We start from the raw sequence: 7798 nt of genomic DNA on the forward strand, positions 1-7798 counted from the left end.
CAGTATTACTGTAAAATTGATTTAACAAGTAGTAATTTAATTGTAAAATAAAACTATTTTACATATTTAATATGCTACATACTTATTCCAGTGTACACGATCCTGGAGACATCAGTGAAGCACAGTATCTCTTTCAAGTCACCATTATTTCATTGCATATACATTTGAGGTATTGTAAATATGTTAGATAATTTGAGGTGATATCTTGGGCAGCACATCAGTGTCTTTCTGGAGAGGGGTGATGCCATAAAACCTTCCCTTTAGAGGTGCTTTGTTCTCCATTGCTGACTGTGAAGAATCAAGCTACCATGAATCCCCCAGACACAAGTAAACAGCCTGATTGATCTTGGAGGCAGATTGTCAGTTGAATCTTTGAGGGAAACAAAGGTCAGAACAATCCTTTTATTGAAAAGTTGAAAGCTCAAGTAGAGGACCCATCCGGGTCATGTCTGCCTGCACTCCTGGCCCAGAAAGAGTCACACAGTAGATGTGTGTTGCTTTAAGCTGCAAAAAGCTGTTATGTATCAGTAGATGGCTCCACTCTGTTCCTACAGAATTTCCCTGTACTCATTTTAGAATTTACTAGCAATTAGTATTCGAATTCTTACCTAATACTTATTCTTAAGGATAATTTGTTGTTTAGTACCTTGGAGATTAAGATTGTTATCTACATTTCTAGAGATTTCACAATGCTTAGCAACTGGTAGTTATTCAATAAATGTTTCCTGTCAAATATAAATTGCTATAGTGGGAAATTTAGGGTTCTCATTAAGCCATCATAGCAGTAGTAACAGGAACCTCTGAGGAAGAGGAATAGATTAGATTTTTAAAAGAATTTTACCATTCCATATTTTGGGATTTGGGTATATTACACTGGACTGAAAAAAACACTGTGCTACATACTGTTTCAACACATTGAGAATAATTGCAGAAGCACGGTTAAAAATTATCTTCATTGCTTCTTAGGCAATTCTTCAATATTTCAATGGACTGAGAAGAATGGAGGGAAACATGTAGTTCCTCAGAATAAAATATGAGGTAAGTACAACAGCATGAAACTATAAAATTTCAAAAGGGAAAATATGGAGTTGGCTAATACCAAAAGACATAATACGAGTACTTTAAAATAATTTGGACTGGGTCTGAGATGTAGCTCAGCAGCACAGCACCTACCTGGCAAGTGCGAGGTCCTGAGTACAAAAAAAAAAATTTGGAGTATTTTCATTGTAATAAAATACAGGCAACCTTAACTGCAGTTTTAAAACCATTTGAACATGTACAATTCAATAGTATTGAGTATATTCCAAAGGCTGTGCTACTCCAAGTTTCTGAATACTTTTATCACCCAAAAAAGGAAACCTTCTACTGATGAAGCAGTCATATCCCATTCCCCAACCCCTGAGTCCCAACAGACACTAAAATGCAGTGTGAATCAACAGTGAAAACTTTATGTTAAATAAAAAACCCAGGCAAAATCATATGACTCCATTAATATCAAAGATCCAGAATAGGTAAATTCACAGAATCAAGTATTTATCATAGACTTGGAATAAAGGTGAATGAAGAGTAATTGATTAATGTTTATGGGGTTTCCTTTCATAGTGATAAAAAGTTTTGGAGCCAGATAATGATGATGACTGAACAACATTTTATATGCACTTAACCCCACTGAACTGCACACTTTATAATGTTAAACTTTATGCCATACGGATTTTACCATGATAAAAAGGTACTAAAGAAGTCTGAACAATAAACTATGGATTTTAGTCCTTGATAATTTATCAATATTGGCTCATTAATTGTAAGATATATATACATATTAATATAAGTTAATAATATAAGAAAGTGTGTGTAGGCGGTTATATGGGGATGTTCAACACTCTCATCTAGATTTTTCTTAAAATATGAAAAGTGTTCAATAAAATCAAGTCTATTTTAAAAAATTACGGAAAGGAAGGCAAAAGGAAAAAGTACATGGAGTTTAGTATCAGAAGGTGCGAATCTTGGCCCAGTTCCTCACCCACATCAATGTCTGGTGCTGTATAAATTATGTGACGTTGTCTAGCTTCAGCCCTCCTGTTGGCAAAGTGTTAATAGTGCTGTGCCAATTAAAAGAATTTGATTTAAAGCACTCAAAATTTAGTTGTTTTTCTCAAATTGATTTCACTTCTACAATGACCACATAAAAGTGAGCCCTCCAGTGTTGTAGACTGCTGTAAGACACATATCATGGGTGCATGAATATTGATAGCCATAAGATAGACTCAGGAGTCTCTCTCGACTGACACTATTTGTCAGTTAGCAGTATGATGCCACTTGGCCCAGGGATTCCCAACCCTAACCCTGGAATGTCCAGGAGACAAGGCCACCTCAGCACAGACGCAACTCTCATAAACCTTAATCGTAGCTTACACTTACAGAAGAGCTACAGTGTGCTTGTGAAAGAAGCACTTTGTCACTGACGGGACTGAACACAGATATTTAAAAAGAGAAGATGCCCTCAAATGCTGAGAATGGTCTTCATACAGAGATCTTCCTGGCCAGGGCTCATCTGATCCCTGACTGTATCTGACCCACGCCACTGGCCTGGTCGCTCTGCCAATCTTGTAAGGAGGCCTACAGAGTAATCTGTGTGAGCCTCAGGGGGTGCCTGAGACTCATCAATAATGAGAATGGGACTGCGGGGGACAGGCAGCTCCTGGAGATGTTCATTCACTTGGACAAACCTAGCCCCTCCCTTCCCTCCCCAAACATGACAATACAATCATCAGAAACCTGAGAAACAGAGCAAGTCTTAGCTCTGACAGACTTCAATGTGAGAATACAATGCTTCTGAATGAATGTCTTTGTGACTATATGTAAAAGGGGTCTGACCGCGTTATGCCATAAAGGAGAATAAACTAAATCTACACAGAGAATGGATGTATTTGAAGAAAAATAATTTTTTTAAAGAGACAGGGAATCGAAAATAGAGGATAGGGTGGTGCAAAGGGGAAGATGAAGCTTTTCAGTCAGTGGTGTCTCAGTGTCACCCTCGTCACTGTCGTTAGCTCTCTTAATGTAACTGAGCCACATAGGGACGAACAAGACTGGAGTCCTCACTTTTGAGCCTTGTGACTCCTGAAAATGGCAACGTGGATGTATTATCTGTCATCGGTGTGCTTCTGGAGGGCAGATTAAGGGGGATATTACTGGTCACAGGATGTGATTCCACACATGAAGAGCCCTGTAGCCTGCAAGTCACTTGTTACCGGTTACTCCGTTCAGGTGGCAGCTGATGCTGAAGGTGTAGACCACAATCCTCACCTTTCGCTTGTTCTCACTAGCGAAGATGGCTGTTGAAGGGAAGAATGCAGAGCTCCTGGCTAGAAGTTCCTTTCGCTGTCAGGAGAAAAGCAGCCTTGAGTAGAAATCGCTGATGAAATTGAACGCAACTGCTGCCAGAACATGAAGCGGAGGTCGTTCGAACTGGTCTCAAAGAACTGGAGCGCTACGCCAGAGAGGTGGAGCAAGTGCACAGTCTACAGGTGAATATAATGGATAGTTTAGAAAAAGTCCCCTTAGTAATTCCAAAAGTGCCTAGGTTCAATGGGAATTCTGTTGTCTCATGGCAGAAACCTCAACCATGTGTGCTGGGCGGTATGAATGAAGTCACACACATGAAATCTTGGTTGCTTCGGGCATATGTGTCCAGAGGCTAGAGGATTCACGCGAAGCTTCTTAATGAGTGAAAAGTGATGTTTTGTTATTATATTAATAGAGTATTAAGCATGAACTCCCCTCTCCCCTTGCCTCATCTCTTGGTCCCCTTCCACTTATGTGTCTTATTTACTACCAAGTATTGCTAGTACGTACATCTTGTTTTTATTAATGTTTCTTCACTATTGGTAGCCACTGGCAAGTCAGTTCAAATATTGGAATCAGCATGACAAGTCTCACATACACAGACATCTGCATAAAAACTTGAGGATGCAGTTGTAGGGGAAAGATTTCAGTTATCAATTGATTACATTTTGGGAGAATTAACATGTTTATACTATTGTTTTCTCTATTAACATATATTTCTCTGATTAGTTGGATGTTTAGTAATTCACTTCCATATAGTTGTTTCATTGTTCCATAGAGTTCATATAATTGTCATACTACTTATTATTAGACATAAGGTTTCTTTTTTTGTAATTTGAAAAATACGAAACGCTTCACAAATGTGCGCGTCATCCTTGGGCAGGGGCCATGCTAATCTTCTCTGTATCATTCCAATTTTAGTATATGTGCTGCCAGAGCGAGGACGGCATAAGGTTTCTATCATAGTAGTTAACAAGTTAGGTTCTATTATTTTCTTTTGTATACTATGTGCTGCTACAGAAAAATGTACTTTTTTAATATACTGAACTAATATATGACCTAACAACTTTCAAATTGCTTTTATTGCATCAATAATTTTTTTTAGGTTTTCTTGGTTTACACACTATTCTTTTTTCCCCCCCCCCATTAACTTTATTGGTACATTTTAGCTATACAATACAGTTACATTCATCATTGGGATCTTGTACCATCACATGAGTCTCTTGGTGCTTATTTTTTTTCCCCTTCCCTTGCCCTCCCTTCACCCCCTCCACCCTTCCCTATTTTCAAAGACCTTGTATCAATTTGAATAGCACCTATTAAAGAAAGTATATTCCTAGGTTGAAAACCTACCTATATGACAACAGCAGGCTCATATACATTTTAACTGATAAATTATGTCAAACAATTAAAGCAGAAAAAAGAAGGAACACTTCTCCCCTCAATTTAGGAACGCAACATTGTGCTAATCCTAAAACTGGATAAAGATAATAGAAGAAAAAGTATGAACATAGATAGAAATTTGTTTAACAAAACAAACACTTAGAAGTCAGATCTGGCAGGATGTAGAAAGTGGTTTTGTTAAAAGAATGGCAGTGCTGGTTCAGCATTGGAAGATCCACCCCCAAAGGTCATCTTTTTAGCAGAGGAAAGGAGAAAGCCATATGATCCTGTCACTAGTTGGAGAAAGAGCATTGGACTAAATTCTACAGCTGTTCATGGTAAAAGCTATCAGGAGACTAGAAGTAGAACAGAACCTTCTCAACAGATCAAAGACATGTACTCCATACTTCCAACAAAATCTCCTTCTATGAATGGAGATGATACAATGCTTTCTCCCTAAAGTGGGGAACAAGGACATATATGCCTACTCTTCATCTGTCCATTAGACTTTGAAACATAGGTCTAAACCAAAAGAGTCTGGCAATAAAATGACACAACTAGGATAACATTGGCACAGCAGAAGCAAAATCTTTATATGTAGATGAAATGATCATCTACAGAGAAAAATACTAAGAAATCTCTAGGAGTCCCTAGAACTTGTACTTGAATTTAGCAGGATTAGAAAACACAAGGTATATATAAAAATTCAAGTCTGTGTATACTTGCTATAAATGAAGAACTGGATATTGAAATTTTAAAGTTATGTAGGAGTACAAAGGAGCCAGAAAAGCCAAAAACAAAAACAAAAACAGTGCTGGAAGACGTTTAGCACCCAATTTTAAGACTTCTTCTAAAGCTACAGTAATCAAGGCAGTGTTGGTGTAAGGAAAGACATATAGATCATTTGAATGAAACAGAGAATCTAGAAATAGAACCACACATATATGGTCCACTGACTTTTGAAAGATTATTTAACATCAGCATTTTATAGACTATAAACTCGATTCAAGAGCCGAGGAAGAGAGAGTGTCTTCAGCAAAAGGCATTAGAACACCTGGTATCCATATATAAAAACTTAACCTCAACCCTTTTTTTCCATACATGAAAATAACTTAAAGGGACCTGTAAACTTAAATAAGAAAGCCTAAAAGTATAAAACTTTAAGAAGAAATTATAAGGGAAAATATTTATGAATTCAGGGTAGGCAAGAACTACCTAGGATACAAAAATCATGGTGTATAAAAGAAAAAAAATTGATGAGATTCCATCAAAATTTAGAACTTTAAATGACATCATTAAAATGAAAAGTAGTCCTTAAACAGACCATATTTCCAATGCATATAACCTATGACCAGAATATATAAAGAACTCTTACAGCTCATTAATAGACAACCCAATTAAAATGTAGACATAAGAAGATGATAAATAGCCAATATAGCACAAGGCATGGTGTGCACCTCTAGAATCAGAAAAATACTAATCAGTACAATAATAAGACTGAATTATACACTCATTAGGGAGATGAAGTTAAAAGTTTTAAAAGCCTTGTCATGACTTTTTCTTTTGGTTGGATTCTCCCCCTTTGCCTTTAATTTGTCACACCCAATGGATTCATTCTGCTGGCTTTCCTGGGGTTGTGATCCTCATTGTCTTTTCCTAGAGTATTGTCTAAAATTTTTTGGAGTGCCGGTTTGGTATTCATGAAGTTCCTGAGGTGCTCTTTATCATGAAAGCATCTTATTTCTCCATCAATTTTGAAAGATAGTTTTGCAGGGTACATCAATCTGGGTTGGAGGCTGTTTTCCTTTAGGGCTTGAAATACATCACTCCAAGCTCTTCTTGCCTTGAGGGTTTGCATTGAGAAGTCTGCTGTGATTCTGATGGGCTTTCGTTTGTATGTGATTTGTTTCTTTTCTCTCACTGCCTGTAGAATATTATTCTTCTGTTGGATTTCTGGAATCCTAACTATTATATGCCTATGTGTAGGGTTTTTTTGATTAAGGCTAGCTGAAGTCCTATATGCCTCAGATATCTTTATGTCAAGTTCTTTTCCCCTCCTTGGGAAGTTTTCTGCCATCACTTCTGTGAACAGTTTTTTTATGTCATCTGCACTCTCTCCTCTTTCTTCATTGACTCCAATCAGTCTTATGTTATTCTTCTTTGCATCGTCTAGCAGCTGCTGGATTGATTTCTCATGTTCCCTTACAATTTTAAAGCAATTTTTCTTTTCCTCCTCACTAATTGCAATCTTATCTTCTATATGTGCAATTCTATCCTCACATTGGTTCTTTCTGCTGCGCAGACTTTCGATGGAGTTTTTATTCTTTTGGAAATCTGTTTGTATGTGTTTTATGGATTCCATTTGTTTCCTATGTTGGGATTCCATCATGTTCCTCAGATCCTCTATTTTTTATCTGTGTCCTCTCTAGATTTATTAATCATGTCTTGCACCATGAGCAAAATCTTTGCTGTTATCTGAGTAAGTATTTCTGATTTCATTTTTCCCAGATCCTCTTTTGTTGCCAGTTCAGAGAGTCCAGGTGGTTGAGTATCAGAGTGTTCCATCTCGTTTCCCTTTGAGGTTGCTGTAGGTGATCCAGAAGTCTGTTTTTGAGGCTTGTTTATGTGTCTTCTCATTTCTGGGGGAGGTGCTTCTGGCGCCCACGCGGCTCACCTTCTGTGCCCTAGGAGCTTGGGATGGCAGCAGGGGAGCTTCCTTCCAGGTGCTGGGACCAGCTCACCTTCTTGGCCCTAGGAGCCTGGGATGGAGGCAGGGGAGCTTCCTTCCGGGTGCTGGGACCAGCTCACCTTCTTGGCCCTAGGAGCCTGGGATGGCAGTTGGGGAGCTTCCTTCCAGCTGCTGGGACTGGCTGAGCTTCACTGCCCTAGGAGCCTGGGATGGAGGTGGGGAGCTTCCTTCTGGGTGCTGGGACCAGCTCACCTTCTTGGCCCTAGGAGCCTGGGATGGCAGCAGGGGAGCTTCCTTCCGGGTGCTCACTATTCTTGTTTAATGATAGCAGCACTGCTTCTTATTTTATGATTTATATCTCATTTCTCATTACTATGCTAT

General features: G+C 38.5%; 1 long non-coding RNA gene and 1 other non-coding gene across 2 annotated transcripts in view; one reads left to right on the forward strand and one right to left on the reverse strand.

Annotated features, from left to right (window-relative positions):
* The window catches only part of LOC147828203 (uncharacterized), a 39238-nt gene extending 38177 nt beyond the window's left edge, over window positions 1–1061 (forward strand). The window contains exon 3 of the long non-coding RNA XR_015451179.1: window positions 967–1061. This is a non-coding gene — a long non-coding RNA (uncharacterized LOC147828203). The remainder of the gene's footprint in view (window positions 1–966) is intronic.
* Window positions 1062–4183: 3122 nt separating this feature from the next.
* LOC147828204 (U6 spliceosomal RNA) lies at window positions 4184–4290 on the reverse strand. Its single transcript, XR_015451181.1, has one exon. It is a non-coding gene; the product is annotated as a U6 spliceosomal RNA (small nuclear RNA).
* Window positions 4291–7798: the final 3508 nt, after the last annotated feature.

This window comes from Heterocephalus glaber, unplaced genomic scaffold (genome assembly GCF_053883595.1).
Source record: "Heterocephalus glaber isolate CG9 unplaced genomic scaffold, H.glaber_assembly_v1.0 deba00001234, whole genome shotgun sequence".
Lineage (NCBI taxonomy): Eukaryota > Metazoa > Chordata > Mammalia > Rodentia > Bathyergidae > Heterocephalus > Heterocephalus glaber.